Source organism: Acipenser ruthenus, chromosome 12, assembly GCF_902713425.1.
Source record: "Acipenser ruthenus chromosome 12, fAciRut3.2 maternal haplotype, whole genome shotgun sequence".
Classification (NCBI taxonomy): domain Eukaryota; kingdom Metazoa; phylum Chordata; class Actinopteri; order Acipenseriformes; family Acipenseridae; genus Acipenser; species Acipenser ruthenus.
In genome coordinates, this window is record NC_081200.1 from 27,696,813 (window position 1) to 27,722,790 (window position 25,978).

General features: G+C 41.2%; 1 pseudogene; it reads right to left on the minus strand.

Moving 5' to 3' along the window:
* Positions 1-2,280: 2,280 nt before the first annotated feature.
* On the minus strand, positions 2,281-2,710 carry LOC117416660 (mediator of RNA polymerase II transcription subunit 11-like; annotated as a pseudogene).
* Between the last annotated feature and the right edge of the window lie 23,268 nt (positions 2,711-25,978).

A 25,978-nucleotide genomic window follows, 5' to 3' on the forward strand; every position in this document is an offset into this window, starting at 1 on the left:
CACAATCACTTCACGTGCAGATAAAGTATGTAATAGTATGTGAGCACAGGGATTGCGCAAATTAGTTCACGTGCTGGGATTCAAGTGAATAATTAATTAGTAATTGAATCCCGGCACAACTGTATACAGGCTAGCTTCACTATAACTAACCCATCTTATAATGAACACATGTTTTTAACAATCCTAACAGCAAGAACCGATTTTTTTCAATGCAAATTAGCCCTAATAGAATGATCACGTACAGGATCGACCCGGATACAATGATCTCAGTACTGACTGACCCTGAACTTTCTCCAGTGTCAACTGTATTATTCTCTCAGTGAAAACAAAGACCATGGTTGACTAATTCAAAGATAACGCTAATTCAAAGGTTACCTATTGTAGTACGAATCATGCATGACTAATGCAATCGTTGCCTGTCAGTCATCTTCACACAAACTGCAACCAGGCAACGGGCATGAGGAGCAATCTATGCTGGATATTTTTTCAAGAGAAAGGACATGTAATTACTGTACTCAGCATGTAAGCGTACATTCTTTCCTTTTTCATTTCTTTACTGTTTTCTTTTAAACATACCACAGGACTTTTCTTTTTGTGTTTTTTTTTTAAATTTTTTATAAATTTAGTCGTTGCCAATTATTTTATTATTTTCTCCCAATTTGGAATCGCCAATTATTTTATTATGCTCAGCTCACCGCTACCACCCCTGCGCTGACTCGGTGAGCAGAGGACACCCTGGCCGACCTAACCCTCCCTCCCCCCGGGCGGCGCTCAGCCAATTGAGCGCCGCCCCCTGGAAGCTCCTGTCCTTGGTCGGCAAAGGAATAGTCTGGACTCGAACTCGCGACGTCCAGACTATAGAGCGCATCCTGCACTCCACGTGGAGGGCCTTTACTGGATGCACCACTCGGGAGCCTTCTTTTTGTGTTTTGTTGCGGGAAATAAAATGGAAAACTGGGTGTGCTGGGACAATGACAGTGGCCAGTTCCAGAACGATGGCGGACTTCAGGACCTCCTCAAGGGCCTGGAGGAAGAAGGATGGTGCCTGGCTTGGGGGTTCGGGCACACGGTGGCATGCTGCCTACTTCAAGAAGAGGAGGAGCTGTCAAAAAATAAATAAAAAGAAAGAGAGGCGAGCTAAGGAGCCAGAGTGTCAAGAGCTGCACCAGTTCCCAGCAACCAAGGGAGAGCCGCACTGGTTCTCAGCGACAGAGGGAGAGCCGCACTGGTTCCCAGCGACAGAGGGAGAGCCGCACTGGTTTCCAGCAGGAGAGGGAGAGCCCCACTCGTCTCTAGAGTTAGAGGGAGACGACCTGCTGCTCCCACCTCCACCGCCATGGGAGGACTACCTGCAGCTCCCACCTCCACCACCATGGGAGGACTACCTGCAGCTCCCACCTCCACCACCATGGGATGACTACCTGCAGCTCTCCCCTCCACCGCAAGAGGGAGACTACTTGCAGCTCTCACCTCCACCACACGAGGAAGGACCAGGACATGATGCTGGTATTCCTCAACAGCCTGCACCGCCTGGGGATGCCTGTTCGCCATCGCCTGGGAATACCTGTTCGTCATCGCCTGGGGGTTGTTTGTTGCTGACCCCCGGGGATTTGCTGTGGCCGATGGTGGAGTATACCCCACTGCTGTCTGTCTTTCTATGTTCACGGTCACACCTGTCGAGGCTGGAGGAGCCAGGCTAGCTGACAGCCTCGTCATTGGCAGCATTTCCGCATGTTTTTTTTTTTTTTTTTCTGTTAACAGAAATTGTTTGACAATGTGTGAATACTATAAATCAAACATTAAATGTCACTCACATGCAAATTGTGATCTTTTTATTTGTATAATGCATATTACTTAAACAAAAGTTGTATTCAAATCCATTACTAAATCGTTATAAGTAGCAACTCTATTGCGCTGCTGTCATGTCATGCACTGGGGGGTACCTATAACGGTTGTAGTACTTCAGTAAAATATGTACTGAATATCTAGTGTACAAGCAAGTGTAAGGGAAGTGCTATGGTAGAATATGTTTGAAACATACAAAAATAACTTCCTTGAATGATTTAAAAAAAAGAAAAAAAAAGTCCTGTTGTCTCCTTATTCAACCACATGGACCAGAATTAGGATTTATTAGTGAAATAACCAGGTAGGAGCCAGGAGTTTGAGCAGGGTTAGAAACTCACACTCGCCCCTGTGTGTGTGTGCATGAGGGGGGAGTGTGTGTGCGTGTGTGTGTGTGTGTGTGTGTGTAAGTGGGGTGGGGGGGGGGGGGGGGGGTCACTAGGTCTGCAGGTCCAGTAGCCACTCACAGGTCTGTCCCAGTTCTCCCAGTTTGAGTCTGGCATACTCCACCCGGTTCAGAGCCATCTGACAGTCCTTGCGAGCCGAGTATGTGGAGCCTTCGTGGGGCTGCCCTGTCGCCACCTGAATCAGGTAGCGGATCTGCCCTGACAGCTAGCTCTCCACTCGGCTCACACAGCCAGTGAATTGGCTCAGCTGTCTGTCCAGCAGGGAGGCATTGTGCTTCTCCTTTGAGAGCTCAGGATGATATTCCCCGCACACTGCAGCAGCACTCCAATCTCCTTCTCCACCTCCTCCAGCGAGCGCAGACGATCGTTAGCCATGACACCCTGTCTGTCTCTCCGCCTCTCTCCTCACAGGTAGGCTGTCCGGCTTTCTCAGTCCTGTGTAATCACCCGTCTGTTCTTTAACTTCCTGCTACAGAAATCCCGAACGCTATGCAGCAGCCCCCAAGTAGTACAATGTGATTGAGACTGATAACCTGCTTGGAACGGTGACTGTTAAATTAAGTTTATTTTGCCTAAGTCTGCTGCAGTAAATGTTGCTGCAATGCAGGCTTACTCACAAGCAGCATCAATTACATGTAAATAAACAACGTGTATTTTTATTTAAATTATAAAAACATGATTACTGTTCTATATAACATATTTTTAAACTACACGTGGATGTTTTATTCCATTTATATGGCTTACCTGTAAAATAATAGGATTTTCAATCAAATATAAACTGATGACATCACCAGTAAATAATACAAAATAATACCATCGAAGGTTCAAACCTTCTTCGGTAATGTGTTCCGAACCATTGAAGGTCACCTTTTGTTGCAGCCCTATTACAAAACAATACAAAACTCACAGCACAACCAACTGGGGAATGGCCACACCTGTGATTGCTAGCAGGGACAGATTTAACCACTTACCTGCCAACCTTACATTCCCCCACACACACATTATTTACAGCAACAGGGCTTCTGGTGTAGATCTATAGTCTCAATATGATTTTAAGAAAAGCCAAAGGGATTGGTGTAGTTCCTGATTTAACAATTATTCAACAGTGATACATGCTTAACAAAGCGAGTCAGTCATGGGTATCTGCGTGCTAAAGTGCATTTAAAGCAAATTCAATGAAGCTGAGAAGAAATCCAAAAGTAGTTTGTACACTACGGAGATTTTAACAAATACCCTCCACTCTGCATTCTCTCTCCTGCTGAGTATGTCTGTCTGCCAGTCTTTTATACCAACAGGTTTCCGCTTAGTTGATTGATGGACATTTTGAAGTTGCAGTGTCTCCAAACTGTAAGGTTTTTTGGGGTGCCAACCAAGGTTAAGAATAAAGTTTATTTTATAGAAAATGATACAAAAGCAGTTGCTTTTTCATGACTGAAGGTAAACAATAAAAAAGATAACTAGGGTGCAAAATGATTTATTTACCTATTGTTTCCCCCAAATTAGTATCAACGTTACGCTATCTTAAATTATTATGGAAGCATGTTAGCAATTTGATATATACCAATAGAATGTGTATCAATACAAATGAGAAGCTTGGGTTGAGGCAGGAAATATTAAAAAAAATAAAGCTTGGTATGGTATTTTGTTTCACAAAATGCATTATGAATGATTCTAGCATCCTTTATGATATTGAAATATCACTTTAAACAATGCCTTTGTAGAATGTTTCTGCAAGGCATGTTCATTGTAAGATTGTTTCTGTTGAAGGTCAACATGTCCTATAGGTATTTTATGTATCCTAGAGGAGCTGCTCCACACTGCTGCTCAAGATACAGTGACTTGATTTGGATTTAACATTAATGGCAAGGGTAGGATTACCCTTATCAACTACTTGTAGTAAAGAAACAAAGAATACAATAAAACGCTTAGGGGAAAGAGTAATATATATTTTAATAGATACACTGGTGGAGTAAAAAATTACAATTTTTATTAGAATTTGTATATTTAAAGATCTTTATTCTAAATGTTCTTCTTAAGAAACGATTTTTCACTGGTAAAGCACCAGAATAATCAATATTCCATAGGAGGCACATTCATGTCAAGGAACATGCTCACATGACAACACTTAGCAGAAGTGTTGGACAAGCAACTGAAAAGACTCCAATACTTATTAGACAGTAACGTTTTGTTAAACATCATGAATCAGCTTTAAAAAATGTGGAATATTTAATAAATAACAAAAATACAGTTCATTCATTGACAAGGGGAAAACAATGCTTAGATAGTTAGATTCAGTTAAATACCACAAATTTGAGTATACTGTTGATAAAAATTGTTTGTTAACCATTTTTTTAGAAAGGCTGGTTGCAGAGCAATCTAATTACTCTTGTGCCTTTTATTAAAAGTCCACAACAGGTTCGCAGTGCATGACCATAGCCAGTGCCATAGTCCCCCACCTTTCATAAGCACAATATTTATTAAAAAAGAAAAAAAGCACAGAAAATGACCTCTGTTGTCTGGGATGTAAATAGACTGAACAGTGAATAGATAATCATCGATCAGGTTTAACTAACATTCTGATGATGATATATCTTTTCACAGACTCAGCATTTTTTAAGAATGCAATTAAAGGGTTCATTTGTGTACCTGCTAATTAGAAAAATAACCATTTTATATTCAAATTACCACATCTTGTTCTGACACTCATAAATTGCACTTGCATAATAGTCTAATTAGCACTGCTCAATGTTATCGTCATTTGCATAACTCCCTCACAATTTCAGAAATAAAGGTCTCAAGTATTACACTGAAAAAAAATGTTAACAATGCTGAGGTTTCTGCAACATTATTAGCCTATTAAACAGGTAACTTAAAATCAATAAAGGTTGTTTAAAGACGTTGAATATACTGTGCTGGTAATTCAGTTCCATACTGTACTTTCTTTATTTGTTCATGAAGATTTAAAAGGGTAGAATTACAAGCCTTAAGAAACCCATAAATGTATTCAATAGCAAAGACATTGCTCGTATACAAATCATCTTGAAGGCAACTGAACCTCATTAGATATACACTACCCTCCAACAAAAAGTATTGGGCAGCCCTGTGTCACAATTCAGTAGTTAAGTGATTGGGTAGGAAATAATGTATATTAAAAAAGTGTGAACAAAAGAGTTTAGAGCTTCACGTAATGCCACTTGGGTTATCTATGATTGCAGAGTAAATGTACATTGAACTAGCAATGTCATTTAATAAGGCATAAACAACAATCTGATGTAACACAGGTCGTATTCTTTGCTTGGTGCAGTTTCAGTCCACCAAGATGTAAATAGACACAAGCAGAAAATCAAATTAAACACATTAACAGGCCGTTTTAATGCTTTTTTTTTTTTTTGCTTGTGAGCTAATTTTGTACTGCTCTACTTTTCATAGCTTTGCTCCAAAATACTATTTTCAAAAGCCTTTTTTAATTTGGCGCAATCACTTGCTCCACTGATTATCTCAATGCACCTGTTGAAGAAGTCCAATTTTCAATCTGAAAAGAAATTCAATAGAGTCAATTTAGCTCCACTATTTTACACCTACTTTATAGTGGTGTAAAATGAGGTATAAAACAGGATTATCAATTTAAATCTGTCTGGACTGTCCACAATGGCTTTCTATTCAATTGATAAACCACAAACTGCACTTTTTAAATGCATTAATTTAATTTCACCATTTCGAAAATAAGCTACTCCAGGATGTTAGGGGGGAGCTGGGATCTCTTGTAAAACACGGAAACCACTCAAAATATTTCATATGACATTTGCAAAGAAAATAACTAAATTATTGAATAATGGTAATTATTCTGTCCTTTTGTTCGGTATACCAAACATTTTTTCATTTCAAATTGCCCGTACTACCATCAGCGAGAGCCCTCAAGTGCAGACGTTCAGAATACTGAACATTCAATATTTCGTGGTCCCAAACATTGGTCTCATATTTTGTGTGTTTTCATGGTCTCATTCATGTAAGGCAAATAACATATTTCATACACTTTCGTTTTTTTCTTACAAACCTGGTCTCAGGACCGAGGAGGTTAAACAATAGCCAGTACGTAGCTTACACTTTTAATTGATACAGGTACTTTTTAAAATGAAGACTGCATTGGGCTTTAAATCCCTTATATGGGCCCATACATGTTACTTTAACATACTGGTTGTTAAAAATAACAATTAAACCACAAACTTTGATTTTCAAAAGGCTTTAATTACTTGAAGTGTTTTTCTTTTCTGGTACATTTGTTTTGCTTTCAACCTCTTTTCATTAATATTGCTGTTTGCTCCTGTTTAGAAGAGCAGATAGAATTTAAAAGGGTGTGTCTTTCATTATCATAGGAATGAATGCATGAATATTTGATTGTGCGCTCCGAAGCAAAACCAGGCAGAGATCACTTGGAAATAGTCACATTTTGCACAGGAGCAGGTGAGGAGCATATTAGCGTACAAAAAATGGAGCACAGCAAAATCTTTGAAAATTGGCCTGTAACTGTAAGGAAAACAACACATAATTTGTCAGATGTGTGCACATGTATGTCATTAACGATTAGTTTACAACCCAGCAAAAGCAGAACAAGGTTTTTCTTAATGACAAATAAATGCCCTTTCAGACCTAATAAATGGCCAAAGGATTAGGTGACACAAAATCACTATAATTCCTGAATTACTGTATGAATTGGGTTGAGTTTGTGATTTACATTTGTAACAAATTCCATATGAAAGGGTTGAACTCCCATCTGTGGAAGGGTAAATAATCACAAGTGAGATGCTGTGCTTTAATTGGCCAGCTGAACCAATGCTGAACAGGAGACATTTCAGTCTGCTGAACTGCATACATTATTTTTGTATAGGACTGAAAACCCAAGAATAGAAAGCACCAAATCTCAACTCAGCCACTCAATGGTATGCACAGTGTATTGTGTGAACCACTTGACAGGAAAAATGCTGCAGACAGCTTAAATATTTTTTAGCAGAATATTTTTAATGGGGCCTGCCTTGCTTTATTGTTATGAAAGGATAGCAATTATTTCCCTTTCAGAATCCAAATTAGCACTATATGCTTGCATGCAGAGCTCCTAAATAATCTTTTTTTCTTTTGTATTAGAGGAGATGGTTGTGAGATCTATTACAAGTATGGGCGCTGTGTCTGCAGTTGTATTTTTGTCAGATACCATCCTTGTCAGCAAAGTCATCTTCAAGCACTGTCTAAGCTGAGGAGAACGGGAGCTGTACAGCGTGGGAGTAAATCTGTCAGTTCACACCTCGTTATCACAAAAGGCAGGACAATTCTGTGAAAAAAGTTGGAGAGACAAGAACTAAAAAAATAGATGTTCTTGTCATTCTTTGTTCAAAAGGTGCGACTATAGGTTCTTTTTATTTCTCTTATCAGAACATTAAATGTGTCTTCGAGGCTTTACAACATTAGAAAATGGATCTATGCATATAACACCTGCATAGATCCTACAAATATGATGTTCTGTTCTGTTGTCTGTATATTGCTTTAAATGTTGTTGCTTCGTTGAAGTTTTTTAAATTCTTTGTGTTAACATTATCACTCTGAATTTAGAGGCTGGATTAAGGAAAGTGTTAGAAGGACAATAAATCTTTGAAGACTCAATCAGCACACACACAGAAACACATCTCACTGTGTGGAAGTGTTTATTCATGAACTGCTATTCAGAGTGCTCCAATCACAGTCTCATTTTGTACTCAGACATTTGTACATGTATACAGAAAAAAGGAGCCATTAAGCAGTAGCCATTCATATTGTAATGACTTTATTTGGGATGATTTTTGTGTTTTGAATGCTAATGTTGGGCTTTTAATAGCATGTTAAACACAGCTTTTCATTGACTGAAAGGTAAGAACAAAAACAAATAATTTGCTCTCCCTTGCTTACATACACATTTTCATCATACAGCAGCTGGTTGGTCAAGTGTCAAGACTTTATTATTATTTCCAGGAACTATGTTGTTTGATTATAACAGCATTGCACTAAAATCCAAACCTGTGAACCTAGGAAAAACAAAACAAACAAAAAAAAACAGTGAATATGCTTTGATTTGATTTTAAAGTTCACCTCCTTACAAGAAAATCACTTTGTAAAGGATTGTAATACATTTTCCAGTACAGTATGATGAGTAATGTGTCATTGGTAAATTGTTCCACATCAAAAATGCCTTATTGATTTCTCAGTGTTGTCTAAAAATAAAATGTTTCACATCAAAGCTATTTTATTGCTGTTTCTTTTAATGGCACTATGCAATTACCATGTGTTATACTCTTCTGGAAGAAGGGTAACAAAGTAAAAACTCATATTTAATTTTCAATTTTTAATCCAAGTTAATTGAAATAACTTTTTTTATATATTAACACAAATACTGTGCATATATAATCATTTTTAATAACAATTAAAGGTTAAAACCATTCCAACAGAAATAAACCTGTTATTCTTGCCAGGGTTGGTGAGTAATGCTTTTTTCATGCTTTTCTTAGAAAAAGGAAAGAACTAATGGAGGTGCTGTGACCTTAGTACCTAATGCAGTGATTTTGCCAGTGTGACACACTTAAACACAGCAAACTCATCTGTAAACCAAATGCCTATTCACATCTTGAACAACCGGTCTGAGATATAATTGGGTGTTTGACCTGTGTCTTCAATCAATTTGGTCTCCAATTGTAGTTCAGCATATTAACCACTGATCTGCCTGCTCAATTCTTGAATATGTAGTAATACATCAGATTATAAGATTCAAGTCAAAGACATGCAGAGTCGTTTTCTGTCTAGAGGCCATAAAAGAAATACAATTCAAACGGCATATAACAAATCAGAAAAAGTAGAACGTAATGAACTTATAAATACTATTAAGATCAATAATGAACTAACAGAAGAAAGACTTACCTTTGTCACTGAATGCAGTTATATTTCTAACGATATGAAAAGTATGTTTTTGAAACATTGGGAAGTGTTGAAGTGTTGTAGTTTTGTCTATGTATAAAACACCAGCATCTAATGAAAATTGGTTAACAAACTCTTTACATGGTAATTAACGTTGTGGTAATTGTACACACTGTTGAAATACATATAACACCAAACATTTTAATCATCCACATACAGGTCAAATATACACGATTAAAGAATTCATTAATTGCAATACCACTCATGTGATCTATATGCTTAAATATCCGTGTGGAATAACCTATATAGGACTGTGGCAAAGTGGCTGCTGATTAAGACCAGATGCAGAGGTGATGCAGTGCAGAAACAATCACATGTGAAAACTGTAATCCAGTTTGGAAAATGTTCTTTTTAATTTAACAGAAATCCTGGTCTGACGACCAAACAATAATCCTCCAGCAATACACCCCTGGAAAATAATAACGATTTGTAAACACAAACAAATAATAACACGTTATCCGCTCCCACAATACTACTAACACAAATCACCAGTCCGGGTGCGTGCAGTAGTGCTCAAGGTGGGTGATAACAAATAACAGTGACTGTGGTGTTGTTGTTCCGGGTAGTGCTGGCCCAAGGCGACAGCTCCGGATACGTGTTAGCCGTCTAGTGAATTCACAAACAAAAGACAATTACTAACAGTGCTACAAACAAACAAAACACTCACGAATATTTATTATTTATTTTTGGGAACTCTCCCATTCCTTCCAGTTCCGTGTGCCTCCGATTACAAGTCTCTGTCCCCTTTTTATGCTGTCACGCATGACCCCTTGGTAAACTAATGCAGCTGCCTTACAATCAGCGACAGCTACATTGTTTACCTTCCGGGTCAATACGTTCTTGCAACAGAAACTCACATTCTTCCAGACTGGCCAACTCCCCGACCCGGGAAAGAACTGTCAGTCCAGCCCGTCAAAAGAACTCTGTCCTCGCTGCTTAGCGCCCTCACAGGTCAGGAGGGAGATTTACAACCAGAACTCATTATATTTCTGTCACATATCCCACCGCTCAGAGTGGAGCCGAAGGAACACTCGGCTGAATCTATCTTTCCCATTACTCCCCCCTCCCGGGAAAAATAATCCGCATTTTGATGGTCTTTCCCTGCACGGTGTACCATATGGTACATGAAGGGCTGCAACGCCAGATACCACCGAGTTATCCAGGCATTGCTGTCCTTCATTGTGCTTAACCACTTGAGTGGGGCGTGGTCTGTGACAAGATCAAATGAGTGTCCCAGCAGGTAGTATCGTAAAGAGTGAGTTGCCCATTTAATGGCCAAACACTCCTTTTCGACTACGGAGTAGTTGCGTTCCCGAGGTAGCATTTTTTTTACTAATGTACAGTATCGGGTGTTCTACTCCATCTACCTTTTGAGACAAGACAGCACCCAAACCCACATCAGAGGCGTCGGTGTGGAGGATGAAATCTTTTGGTGAAATCAGGTGTGATGAGAGTGGGGGCCTGGCAAAGTCTACGCTTAATAGTATCAAACGCCCCCTGACACTCAGCTGACCACTTAATTAAATTTGGAGCACTCTTTTTGGTGAGGTCAACTAAAGGGTTAACCACTGTGGCATACTCGGGGATAAAGCGGCGGTAATAACCGGCTAATCCCAGTAGTGACCTAACCTGAGTCTTGGTTTTGGGGATCGCTGCATCAACCAAAGCCTGGATTTTAGTGACTACATGTCTTACCCTTCCATTCCCCATTAAAAATCCCAAATATTGAGTCTCTGTCTTGGCAAACGCACATTTTCTCAAGTTAGCTGTCAGCCAGGCTACCCTTAGAGACTGAAGGATACCTGCAATCCTAGCCAAATGCTCTCGCCAGGTGGAGCTGTAAATGACCACATCATCAATATACACTGCTGCATATTCATGATGTGGGCTTAAAACCTGGTCCATCAGTCTCTGAAAGGCAGCGGGCACACAATGTAGCCCAAACGGCATGGTTTTAAAGTGGAACAGCCCTTCTGGTGTTGAAAATGCGTTTTTTTCTCTAGAACTGCGGGTTAAAGGGATCTGCCAGTATCCCTTTGTCAGGTCCAAAGTAGAGATAAACCTCGCCTTACCCAGTCTGTCTAAAAGTTCGTCGACCCGAGGCATAGGGTACGCATCGAACTTGACAATAGTGTTTACCTTCCTGAAATCCACGCAGAAGCGGTTGGTGCCGTCTTTCTTAGGCATTATGACAATAGGACTGCACCACTCGCTCCTGGAAGGTTCAATCACCCCAAGCTCGAGCATGTCCCATACCTCTTTGCGAACGCCACTTCGTCGACTTTCTGGGATCCGGTAAGGTCTCTCCCGCACGATGACACCTGGTGGAGAGATAATGTCATATTCAACCAAATTAGTTCTGCCGGGTAAGTCAGAAAAAACATCGCTGAATTCCTCAATAAGCTTACGCAGCTCCCGTTGCTGATCTGGAACCAATTGTTCCCCCATAGGAATGATTTTTGTGCTAGGAGTCTCTGGACAGGGGCCTAAATCATCCTCTATGTTGCCTGGGGCTATAAACAAGACCTCCCTTGCCTGCCAGGGCTTTAATAAATTGATATGATAAATTTCACGTTCATTACGGCGATCGGGCTGTCTAATTTCATAATTCACCTTTCCTATAGCCCGGATCACTTCATATGGCCCCTGCCATTTAGCACATAACTTGGATTCTGATGAGGGAAGTAGCAGCATTACCTTGTCTCCTGGTCGAAAGGTTAGAATGAGTGCATTTTTGTTGTAATGCTGCTGTTGTCGGTGCTGAGCCGATCTGAGGTTATCCTGGGCCAAACGACCGACCAAATCTAGGCGATCTCTTAGTAGGAGCACATGCTTCACTACATTTTTGGATGAGCCTTTGTGCTCTTCCCACCCCTCTCTCAACAGATCGAGAATGCCACGAGGCTGTCGGCCGTACAAGAGCTCGAAGGGGGAGAACCCTGTCGAACTCTGCGGCACCTCTCTCACTGCAAAAAGGAGGTAAGGAAGGAGCGTTGCCCAATGTTTTTGCTCTTGCGTTACAAACCGTCTCAGCATCGACTTCAAGGTCTGATTAAAACGTTCCACCAAACCGTCCGTCTGTGGATGATAAACAGACGTCCTGATGGGACGTATTTTTAATATTTTATATACCTGCTGTAACGTGTTAGACAGAAAATTGGTTCCATGATCAGTCAAGATCTCTTTGGGGATCCCTACTCTCGCCATAATCTGTACTAACTCGGTGGCTATTGCAGCAGCACTAGTGGACCTCAATGGAACTGCCTCTGGATATCGCGTTGCATAATCTACCACTACTAATATATGCGTATACTCAGAGTCAGAAGGTAGCAGAGGGCCCACTATGTCCATTGCAATGCGTTCAAAAGGAGTGGAAATAATCGGCAGTGGAACCAAAGGGGCGGGGCGCACTCGACCCGGCGCTACTCGCATGCAGTCTGGGCATGTGGCTACATATTTCGACACATCAGTATGAAGACCTACCCAATAGAATCGAGCCAATATCCGCTCCCTCGTCTTGTCAGCTCCGAGATGCCGTGCAAAAGGGATATCATGCGCAAGCCTCATGACCTCGGTCCGACAGGACGGGGGAACCAATAATTGTGTTACAGGCTGTCCTGTGCCCGCGGCTAGATTTACCCTATATAGTAATCGTTGATACTGAAGTGTGGATATACTAGCGCCCCAGCGCCATCAACATCCTTACCTTCAATAGACCGGACCTGCCCCCAAGCGTGCACTAGTGACGGGTCATTATGTTGGCCCCACACTATGTCCGCGCTTGAGTACCACTTGTCCGGTATATTGAGAAGGGCCGGAGTAACATCTGCCCTGGATGGCCCAGTAACCTCGCCCTCTCAGTCACACTGCATTCCGACTCCCTTTGACTGGTGTTTGTTACCATTCAAGCACTCTCCCACCAGACCTCAGCCTTGTCTCAGTGATGCTCCCTCCCATTTTGCGGTCCTTCTCTCTTTATTTGTTTTTCTAGGACGGAATATGGGAGAAAACATTTCGGCTTGAAAAGGAAACACATCACCAATTTGTTCATTTTTCTTTTTCCTTGCCACGTTTACGTGTGCGGCTGAGACTGCCATTATTTGCATTAATTCTTTAAATTTTGGCCAGTCTCAGCCCAGAATAACTGGATGTGGCAACCTTTCCACCACCCCTACTACCAGGTGACGTTTTATCGGTCCTACCGATAAATATACTTTTAGTGTGGGGTATGCCGCCGTGTCTCCATGGATACAGGAGATGCCACCTGACCTTGTGGCCGCCAAGACACACCGCCCAAGAGAGCTGTTCTAATTAAGGTTTGCTCACATCCTGTGTCCACTAATGCGTGGGTTTTCACATTGCCTAAAACCACATCAATCATACAAGGCCCCTCCGGACCATTTTCCCCGCGCTTACCTATCTCAGATGCCCAATTACACGAGAACGAGATCTGCACAGAACTGGCAGAAGGCACAGATGTCATTGTCCATCCAGCAACAGTCCAAAGCAGCTTTTTGGCTGTTTGTCAGAGATGGCATGAGTGGTGCGTGTGGGTGGTACCATTAGACCAGGAAATGAAACCAAAACAATAGAACATACGGGCTAAACTGAACGCAGTAGTGCTCAGCTTTTTATTAAAGAAAAATAAACAAACAGTTTCAATAAAATACACAAAACAGAGGGCTCTCTGGCCAAAGTAAAACAAAACACAAACTATAAATACACTTTTATAATTAACGAGTACCTTGTTCGCCAGTTGGTACCATTCGCTTTTATTCGCTCTTACTCCTAACTCTCTTAAACCCTCCACTACTCCGAGCCCGGAGTGGGTCTTTTATGCTGTGGCTGGAGCCTTAATTACCTATTAAACAATTACCTTATTAAGGCTCCAGCCACATTCCCACAAGCTACTCAGGATAGGGATCAACTCCATCCACTCCAGCTACATTTTGAGACCGGCTTTTTCGTCGGTCTAAAACAATAAATAACAATGACACAAATCACACAAACACATAATAATAATAATAATAATAATAATAATAATAATAATAATAATAATAATACATACATACATACAGTACATACATACATACATACATACATACATACATACATACATACATACATATAAAATACACACAAGGGGTGGGCACCCCGTCACAGTCTTCCAGTCCTGGGTTTGTCAATTACAGATGTTTCTCTGTACTTGTTGATCATGCTTCGGATACCACACCTTGAAAATCGAGTGATGCTTTGGCCCTTGTGCCCATTTATTTTATGTTTTGAAGAAGTCTTTACTTTGTTTAATAAAACACTGCGCAGCCATGCAGTTTTTGCCCCACATTCCTGCCTTTTGTGTACTGCTTTCCTGAAACCTGCCGTCACACACATCACCACATCCCTCACATCCTGACAAGCATACACAAATATATTTAATCTTTTTCTTGACATCCTTCATCAAATTGATATATATATATATATATATATATATATATATATATATATATATATATATATATATATATAATCAGACTTGTAGTCGAGTTCTTAAACCTTGAGTCTGAGTCATGAGTCCTTGATTTTAAGTCTCGAGTTCGAGTCTGAGTCCTTGGTGGAGTTTACATGCAGTGTTATTGACTCGTGAAGTGATGATGCATGTGCATGTTTGGGTCAAAAACCTGGGAGAATCAGGTTTGCAGCCAAAAGAAAAAACGCCACAGAGGAGGACAGGGTCAATCACAAAAACATGAGAAAATGACGAACAAAGGCAATCCATGCCCATTTCCTTATGTAAACCTGCATATCACGTGCAAATGAGAATGAGATAAGTGTATATCCTTAAATGACCACACTATAAAAGTGGAAGAGAGCAGGTCAGTGTGGGTTTCAAGATGTCGGAAAGTAAGTTGCCGATGGGCGGTTTCATGGTTAGCAATGGTGTATTTCATGTTAATGGTAATGCGGACAGCTGTTAGTTTATTATTATTATTATTATTAGGCTTTCTATATTGTTGTGGGTCTGTTGTGCACTTGTTCAAAACTTTACATCATGTTGTATTCCTAACTAAGGTTACACAGGTCTGTATAAACACATGTGAACTGCATGTGTAAAGATCTCCGAATACCTTTGCTGTACAAACTATGGTTAAAGACGGCGAGCAATTGAGCTGTTAATGTGTGTAACTGCATTCCCTTACTTTTGATCCCAGCTGTATCTGAAGTGTGCTCGGCACCCTCAGTTCAAGTTCAGTGGAGCGAGGAGGAGATCCGGTCATTAATCAGTAGTATACAAGACCTGGGTGTGATGGGGCAACTTGATCAACCCAAACGGCGCAATCAGCAGGTGTACCAACAGGTTGTTGATGCCCTCGCTGCACTGGGAATACAACAGACAGTGGTGCAAGCCAGGGAAAATTCAGAAAGCTTCAGCAGTCCTATCTGCAAGAACGGGCTAGGAGATGCCAGTCAGGAGAAGGGTCCCGGTTTCGTTTCTGAGAGGAAATGGACTGCTTACTTGGACAGCAGCCAATGGCAGTGGCAGCTGGCAACCTGATAAACACCTCCCAGCAAGCAGCATCTTAAGCACCATCCCGCTGCATTGACGAAGATAAACCCATATTACTTGCATTACTGATACTTAAAAATAATTGGTCATTTGTGTGTTATTGCGGTAACAATACTCCACCAATGCTAACTCTGTATCTCACAGACTCAACCTCCAATACACCATGGCCAGCTGAGCATGGCGAACTCCCTGATTCAGATGCAACACATGTGGAGAGGCCAGAAGAAGAAACTGAGGCAAGAGGAGCAGTGGATGAGACTCCACACTTTTTTTATTTCTATTTGGATTAAAGTAATATACTTGGGGTCAAAAAGTATGTTTTTTATCTATTAGTATACTAAACCATACATTTTAGACCCGAAGTATACTGTAAGCATAGTACTTTATTTTACAAGGGTTACACCGAACTGTGTGTGATATCGACAATGCATATTACTAATTTGTGTTTGTGTGTGTGTGCTTGTACGTCAGGAAGCGTAATGGCAGCTGAGTACAGGCAGTCCAGTCTCCTGGAAATGCAACTGATGTGGCGTCATATGCAAGCCACAGCTGCTAGGCAACAGACGCTTTTCCAGTACGCAGAGAGTCACTGTCGGCGTGACTGGTCAGAATGGATGAGGCAGCAGCAGGAGCAGCATCAGGAGACCGTGGCTGTGTTCTCTGGATTCCTGCACAGCGTTGCTGAAGCTGTGGGACGGATCCAGTTGTGGCCTCTCCTGGCAGAGAACAAGGCATGATTGCCAGGGGACGATCTAACCGTCTTACAGGACGCCCTCCAAAGAGATGCATCCGCACCAGACGAGGAGGACCTGCCCACAATAATCTTTAATGTAAAATAATAATCTGTAATGTAAATAAATGATACAATAAAATTGTAATTGAACATTTGTTTTATTTAACATTCATACAGAACAAAATGGGGTAATTCCAACAAAACTTAAAATAAAGACAGCAGAGCATCTCTGATGGCACGAGCCTGTTCAGATCTCTGGGGTCCAAATTAACCAGGCAGCTGAGGTAAACTTTCCTCTGCCTGTCTCACAGGTATCAGCTACAGATTTCTGAAAAACTCCTTTTGGTGCAGATACAACAGGCAGTGGTAATTTTGGGTACAAACTTGTAGTTCACTTCAGTCCATTTGAGCAGTATCCGTCATCTCCCTTTCAAGTGCCCAAACGCCTGTTCCGCTATGACCCGTGCCTGCCCAAGCGTGGTGTTGAAGGCTTCCTCTGCAGGTGTCAGCCGTTCAGAGGGGTAAGCTTTCATTAACCACGGGAGAAAAGGGTACACAGCATCACCGACAATATATAAAGGGACAGCCTGATCCCCTATGTGCTGCATTGCCTAAAAGAAAACAAAATACAGATTACTATAAGAATGTGAAAGATGTGCAAACTGCATTTAATTGTCAATTGTGGCATCCCACAAACTATATGAACATCTAGTGCTTATTTGGAAACTTCAGCGTTACACACAAACGCTGGTAAATTGTGAATATGTAAAGAAAACTAAATCTCTTAATACTGTCTTTCAATGTGCATATAACAGAATAATTTCCTTTAATGAATAGCCTACATATGTAACTTGAAAATACTAACCTGTGGAAGTGCGTCTTGATTCCTGTATAGTCCAGATGAATGGAAAGCCGCAGCATCATGCGAGGACCCTGGCATGCCACAAGATATATCTCTGAACCTTTCAAATAAAGTGATATGGGATGTTAATTATTTAAGTAGCTGTATTGTGACACATTATCTAAGCATTCTACTTTATATGAAAAGGTATAATATATTCCTTATGGAGATGCTGTCAAAACCTACACACACAAATAAAGTAATCATGACAGTTACCTGCCATCGTCATCGACTACAGCTTGGAGAATGTAAGATGCCCAGAACTTCTTGTTGAGGTAATCCCTCAGACAGTGCTGTGGTGCCTTGATGGGAATGGAATGTGGGTAGCATCAATCATACCCATTACTTGGGTACCAAGCCATGCTTTTCACTGATGTGCAGAGCAATACGTTTTGTCTCGGATTCATTTGGCAGGGCAATGTATGTGTTGCGGTGCCTCTGAACAATTGAGTTGGCAAACCTGTACTGATAGCAGTGCTCTTAGGCACCCCAAGCACATTGCCAACTACCCTGTATTCAGCAGATGATGCCAGCCTATACAGTGCAATTGTCACTCTTTTCTCCAGTGGCACAGGAGTCTGTACGCTAATCCTTGCTGGCTGCATATCCTCCTTTACGAAAGACTCCATCCACTGTTGATCGATGAAAGAGGGATGCAAAACAACCTCTTTCCACCAGCACGACAGCCGATTATGTGCCCTTTTGCTAGCCATTGGGATAGGACACCTTGACATATGGATTTGCTGATAGAGGATGTTTGGATGCTTGAAACAAAGGCAAAACATCCACTGTTCCCAATGCGAACAGCCTCGGGAGCATACGTAGAAGGTGTCTCGCACAGATCTCTATAATCTCTACCGTTTTACAGCCATGGTGATCTGCAATGCCTGGGTTCATTTTATATATATTATGTAATTGTATATTTCAAATAATGAAATGGGAGATAATTAGTTGTAATTATATTCACTGCTAACGACTAACTAAGGTTACCTCCACCAATGACATGTGAAAAACAATTTGGGTAAGATCAGTAAAACAAAGTATTAAACAACCAGACACAAGGCACAAGCCACAGCTGTACACAGTTTAATTTTAACTAGATGTCACATGACAACCATGGATTCCATGATGCAAGTTTCTCAAGTATTGTTCTCTGTGCATGTAAACCACCCTTCCTGGCATTTTCCTGTGAAAACAACACGATTACTGTGCGCATTGGCTAATTTGCATATGAACCCCATCCTTTCACCTTAATTTGCATGATGTCGGGTTAACAGCTGCTCTTACCAAGTGCAATAAACCAAGACCAATTAAAACCCGAGAGGAATAGGGTCATTTCGTCTTTGGCTCAAGCAAATTGTCTCGAGTAAGGTTAGCACACACATGTAAACTCCACCCTTGAAGCAAACTCAAATCAATTTTCATTAAACTAGTGGTAGTAGTGGGGGAACAGTTTACCTTATGGACGTCCACCGCAAAGTTGCACAAGTAAAAAAAAAAAAGGACAAGACCCAGTGTATTGCATATGATAAATATTCCCATACTATTTTCTAATGGTTTAATAAAGATGATAAATTACATTAAAAACAACATAAGAGACTGGAAAATATGATAAATTCAATTAAAAACAACAGCATAATGTACCAGATTTGAATGGGCGCTTCCCTGCTTTCTTATCGGAAGTAGTTTAGGCATGCGTAGTTTAGGCAGAGTATAGCTTGAAGATGCACATTTTGGTCTTGCACAGTAAAGTATTCCACATGCTGTAAAGTACTGTACATGTCTGATTTAATGTGGTTCTGCTATGACCTACAGTTTGTCCAGTACCTACTATGATTATTTCTAGGTGTTTTGTGTGTTGTTCTTTCACCCAAGAGTATTGAAGTCTCTAGAGTATTATCAAACAGTGGATGCTTATTGAATTAATCTCTGTTTGTTTTATGGGTCTCTTAGATATGTTTTTTTTGTTTTTTCTGCTTCAGTGTTCTTGATGGTTATTTAAAATTTTCATGTGAGCGGTTTCTATAGTAAACACCAGTGGAGATGTTTTTCAATTGCTTTTTAAATTAAATAAATTACTAAATACATTCTTATATTGTTACATATTAATAGAAGCATCTATAACCTGTATTTTTACACCTGGGATCTTCACTATTTTGTGCAATTTATTTATTTATTTTCAAGCAATCGGATTTCTGCATATACTACCTTCCAATAAGTGTCCTCAGATATAATACCAATTCCATATATGGCTTGAAACATGATCAAACAAATAGCATTGTTCATCACAAATCTAAGAGCCAAAAGCATCTGTCATAACCAGTCAGGATCATTAAACCATTCCTAGAGATGCTGTGATCAGTAAAATTTTATTTTTTATTGCTCTCTCGGGGAAACTGCCACACTTATGGAAAATTACATTGCCCCCATGGGAACTGTTAAAGCATTGATGTGTTTGTTTACTGTATATGCTTGACAAATAAAGTAGTTTGTAATGAGTGAAAGTACCTAAGTCAGCTGTCATGATTTATATTCCAAATACCAAGCAGTCTTAATGAGTGGAATAACACAAGAGGAATGTGGCCAACCAGAAGTGGAATGATTTAAAAAACAAACCATGTCAGGCTACTTTGGGGTATATTCAACCAAAGATACAGCTCTGCTTTATCTTTGCTCTGCTTAATTTTATATGTATATCTCCTCTTTTCCCTCTTCTCTTTTATATGTATATCTCCTCTTTTCCCCTTTTTTCCCCCTGGACACTTATCACTCTTCCTTAAATGCGCTTTACTTGCTCTTATCTGCCCCCTATTTTACTGCATTTAATCCTGTACTTTAGAGTACTGTAATCTGTCAAGTGTTATTTAATCTGTAGTATTTTGTATTTAATTATATCCTGATGTAACTATCACTGACACTTATCTGCTCCGTTATTGAATCATATTTTGTCATACTTGTACTTGCTAGAACCAAAGTCATTGTATTTATCTTGCTCTTAATTGTATTATTACTTGTACTGTGATTCTTGAAATGTATTTTTGTTTACGACTGTAAGTCACCCTGGATAAGGGCGTCTGCTAAGAAATAAATTATATATATCCATATATATATATATATATATATATATATATATACAGACGCGCTCAAATTTGTTAGTACCCCTCCACAAAAAACGAAGAATGCACAATTTTCTCTGAAATAACTTGAAACTGACAAAAATAATTGGCATCCACCATTGTTTATTCCATATTTAATAGAAATCAGACTTTGCTTTTGATTTTTTATTCAACATAATATTGTAAATAAGAAAACAAATGAAAATGGCATGGACAAAAATGATGGGACCGCTAACCTAATATTTTGTTGCACAACCTTTAGAGGCAATCACTGCAATCAAACGTTTTCTGTAGCTCTCAATGAGACTTCTGCACCTGTTAACAGGTAGTTTGGCCCACTCTTCCTGAGCAAACTGCTCCAGCTGTCTCAGGTTTGATGGGTGCCTTCTCCAGACTGCATGTTTCAGCTCTTTCCATAGATGTTCGATAGGATTCAGATCAGGACTCATAAAAGGCCACTTCAGAATAGTCCAATGTTTTGTTCTTATCCATTCTTGGGTGCTTTTAGCTGTGTGTTTTGAGTCATTATCCTGTTGGAGGACCCATGACCTGCGACTGAGACAGAGCTTTCTGACACTGGGCAGTACGTTTCGCTCCAGAATGCCTGGAGGACATTCTCCCAGAAGGATTGTGGTTTGTCAATATGCATTTTAGCAAATCCCAGTCTGGCTTTTTTATGTTTTTCTTTCAAAACAGCGACGGATGGTGCAATCAGAAACTGACGTACCTTCACCTTGGAGTTCAGCTTGTATCTCTTTGGCAGTTATCCTTGGTTCTTTTTCTACCATTCGCACTATCCTTCTGTTCACTCTGGGGTCGATTTTACTCTTGCGGTCGCGCCCAGGGAGGTTGGCTACAGTTCCATGGACCTTAAACTTCTTAATAATATTTGCAACTGTTGTCACAGGAACATCAAGCTGCTTGGAGATGGTCTTGTAGCCTATACCTTTACCATGCTTGTCTATTATTTTCTTTCTGATCTCCTCAGACAACTCTCTCCTTTGCTTTCTCTGGTCCATGTTCAGTGTGGTGCACACAATGATACCAAACAGCACAGTGACTACTTTTCTCCATTTAAATAGGCTGAATGACTGATTACAAGATTTGAGACATGTGTGATACTAAGTAAAGAAACTAATTAGTTTGAAATATCACTATAATCCAATTATTTATTATCTTTTCTAAGGGGTACCAACAAATATGTCCAGGCCATTTTAGAGTATCTTTGTAGAATAAGCAATAATTCATCTCTTTTCACAGCTTTTTTGCTTTATTCTATGACATACCTAAGGCATGTAAGTATACATCATAAAATAGCTTTTAATTTCATCACTTTTCGGGAGGAATGAAGCATTATTTCAGTGAGCTGTAAGGGTACCAACAAATTTGAGCACGTCTGTATATATATATATATATATATATATATATATATATATATATATATATATATATATTGTAAGATAGCGGGTTGTGAGAGACAGCAGGGAGGGGGTTAAAACCTCCATGCGAGAGAAACATGCAAGAGAAATGCACCTTTTTGTTTGATTTGTGTTGCTTTATTGTTTCATTTAATTTTCTAATTGATTTGTTAATTGTATTATTGTTTAGTTTAATTGTTTGATTATTAACTATCATCCGCACCTGGGCGTTATGGGAATTAGACCCAGGTGGGGGGTTTAAAAGGAGAGCAGGCAGTCTGCTCGAGGCTGCTGAGTAGAAGGAGGCAGAAGAGGTGCGCTGTCTCCGAGTAGCCAAAGGAAGTAAAGTAAGTGCGGTGTCAAACCGGTGTTTTGGGAAGGACGGGAAAACAGCGTCGCTGTCCCGCGTTAGTCAGGGTGTTCCTGAAAGTTGAGTTAGTGCTCCAAGAGGAGTTAGGTGTTTGTTTTGCTTTTGTATTTGTTTTGATTTTGTGTTTATTAAAAATTAGCGCAAACGCGCTTGAAAAATCCATTTCAGTGTCCTGGGTCGTATTTTTAAAGGGGCAACGAACCCGAGCGAGGGCCGCTCGTTTACAATATATATATAGTAAGACAGCAGGGAGGGGGTTAAATCCTCCCTGCAGAAAACATGTGACTAGGCACATTTGTTTAGTTTAATTGTTTTATTGTTTTATTGTTAATTGTTTAATTTTCATTGCTGATTATCACCTGCACCTGGTGATTATTATTAAATTAGAGCCAGGTGCAGGGTATAAAAGAAAGGCAGCCAGTCTGTTCTGGGCTGCTGTGTGAAGAGCCCACTTGCGAGGGTGTGCAGGCGTACAAAGTAAAGTGTGGAAATCCTGTGTGTTTTTGTTTGTTTAATGTGTTTGGCAGGTAAACGACTTAGCCGTCCTGCGAGTGAGGGACCTGCCTGTCTAGTTACTGCTCTAAAAAGGAGCTAGGTGTTTATTTTGTGTTTTATTTTTGTTGTGTTATTAAAAATAGCGCATCAGCACAGTTCAAAATCCATTTCTGTGCCTGGGTCAGTGTTTTTAAAGGGGCAATGAACCGCAGAGTGGTGCAAATCTATCACATATGGTGGCAGCGAGAGTGGGCGCCCCTGTAACCCAAAAAATTGATTTTAAAGAATTGATTAAAAGGATCAATAAGAACACCGCTGCTCAAGAGGAGCAGACGAAGAAGATGGTGAGGCAGAGACAGGAGCAGGGGTTGGCCCCGTTGTTAATACAGGAGCGGGAGCCGACCGAACTGGAGCTGATGCTGCAAAAGTGGGAGCAGGCGATAGAAACATCGCTGTCTCCTGAGCCAGAGGAGCTGCCGTCCCGAGAGCCAGAGGGGGTGAAGCTGCCGTCCTGAGAACCAGAGGAGGTGGAGCTGCCGTCCCGAGAGCCGGAGGGGGTGGAGCTACCGGTCCCGAGAGCCGGAGGGGGTGGAGCTACCGGTCCCGAGAGCCGGAGGGGGTGGAGCTACCAGTCCCGAGAGCCGGAGGGGGTGGAGCTGCCGGTCCCGAGAGCCGGAGGGGGTGGAGCTACCGGTCCCGAGAGCCGGAGGGGGTGGAGCTGCCGGTCCCGAGAGCCGGAGGGGGTGGAGCTGCCGGTCCCGAGAGCCGGAGGGGGTGGAGCTGCCGTCCCGAGGGCCGGAGGGGGTGGAGCTGCCGTCCCGAGAGCCGGAGGGGGTGGAGCTGCCGTCCCGAGAGCCGGAGGGGGTGGAGCTGCCGTCCCGAGAGCCGGAGGGGGTGGAGCTGCCGTCCCGAGAGCCAGAGGAGGTGAGGAAGTTACCTCCACCACAGCCCCAACCACCACCCCTGGAAACCAGTCCGGTGCTGCCGGGTACGGTCCCTTACTCCTTGCTCCTGGACACTCTGCCGGTCTGCCTAGACCTCCCCGCGCTAGACCTGGAACCCAGGAGCCTACACCATCGGCCACAGCTCTACACCTGGCTCCCCACTCTGCTTCGCTTCCCCATGGTGATCGGACATCGCTACGCTGGTCCCCAGGTGAAGACCTCTGCCCGCTGCTGCAGTCTCCGGTGTCCCGGCCGTCGCTGCAGTCGGCCCTGTCATCATGGTGGGGTCCCATGTCGCCGGGTCGCGGTCCCTCCCTGGCAGCGCCAGAGGGACTGACCCACCCTCAAGCCTGCCCGTGGAAGAAGGCGAAGATTAGAAAAATCGGACTTGAGGGTGGGTGGTCTTTTAAGGGTGGAGGGAGGTGGCCGTCGAATGGCCGGTGTCTTGAAAAGGGGGGGGATGTGTAAGACAGCAGAGAGGGGGTTAAATTCTCCCTGCAGAAAATATGTGCATAGGCACATTTGTTTAGTTTAATTGTTTTATTGTTAATTGTTTAATTTTCATTGGTGATTATCCCCTGCACCTGGAGATTATTATTAAATTAGAGCCAGGTGCAGGGTATAAAAGAAAGGCAGCCAGTCTGTTCTGGGTTGCTGTGTGAAGAGCCCGCTTGCGAGGGTGTGCAGGTGTACAAAGTGTGGAAATCATGTGTGTTTTTGTTTGTTTAATGTGTTTGGCAGGTAAACAGCTTAGCCGTCCTGTGAGTGAGTCAGGGACCTGCCAGTTTAGTTTGTTTTCTAAAAAGGTGTTTATTTTGTGTTTTTTTTTGTTCTGTTATTAAAAATAGCGCGTTAGCGCAGTTCAAAATCCATTTCTGTGCTTGGGTCAGTGTTTTTAAAGGGGCAATGAACCGCAGAGTGGTGCAAATCTATCACAAAATATATATATAAATTAAATCTACATCTTGATGACTTGTGGGGGAGTATGTTACATTCCTTGTCATACATAATTTAAACGAACATCACTGTGACGCACTGCAAACCCCACAAATTCATAAAGTGCATGTACCAGAGATAATTCATGGTTGAAATGGTCTACCGTGCTGTTGGGTGCCGATGTTTTATGTTAATTAAGGGAGCTTGAGTGCAATGGCCATCTGGTAATTCAGCATCATAACACATGCCATTAACATGATCATGAAGTGAACTTAACAATGACAAGTGTGTTATTTATCTATTTATCTTATTGGTTAAGAAATCCTCAGTGTCACATATTTGAAGCGCCATAATGATTTAAATAGCTAGCAATTAGATTTTTATCACAGCTTCCCTGGTGGAATTAAGAGGCATTAACCAAGGAGGAACGGGCCATCCAGGCTGCCCATGGTGGCCATACACCCGAGTTGTTCAAATCCTGTGCTAAGCAACATGCTAAATGATATCATTGTTTTCTTGTTCCCTAAAGGACAAAACATTTGTGTGAAGTTGTGTTCCCATTGAAAAATCTGAGAATGTATCTTTCCACATGCTACATGATGTTCTTTTAAGATCAAACAGCCATAGGGGGATAACATAAGGATTCTGGCTAGCTAATAATGACTTCAGGTCATCAGCTGATTACACTTTGTCTCGATGTAGCTGAATAAACATCCACAAGTATTGAGGTTTGACTTCATGTTGATCTTTGTTTTGTAATATGTAATGTGCATGAGTTTTAGTCTTCTGTCCGTATGTCATAGTGCCTTTCTATATACTAGACCAACAATACAATCTTGGGTAACACTTTACATCAGTCCTCTACACTGTAATTACACAGAAATTGCACAAGAAGTTATACAGTAAATACATAATCACATGTAAATACAGTGTAATTACTGAGGACACTCATTTTGTGGTTGTGTTGTAACTATACAAACATATATGTTTATAAGTAGTTAACATGAACTTAAATTACATACACATTGAGTAAACTAAACAAAATGGTACAAACCTGCAGGCTGCAATGGGTAACGGTACAGGTTAATGTAGTTTGCATAAAGCCAACTCACAAACTTTGAACTTGAGGTTTGGGATGGTGGATACAACTGCAAAAGTCGAGGGTTAAAAAGGTACAATTTCTTTAAGAACATAGAAAATACAGTTTCCTAAATACAAAAAGAAGGATTATAATGATTAAATGTACTGAATTAGCGCA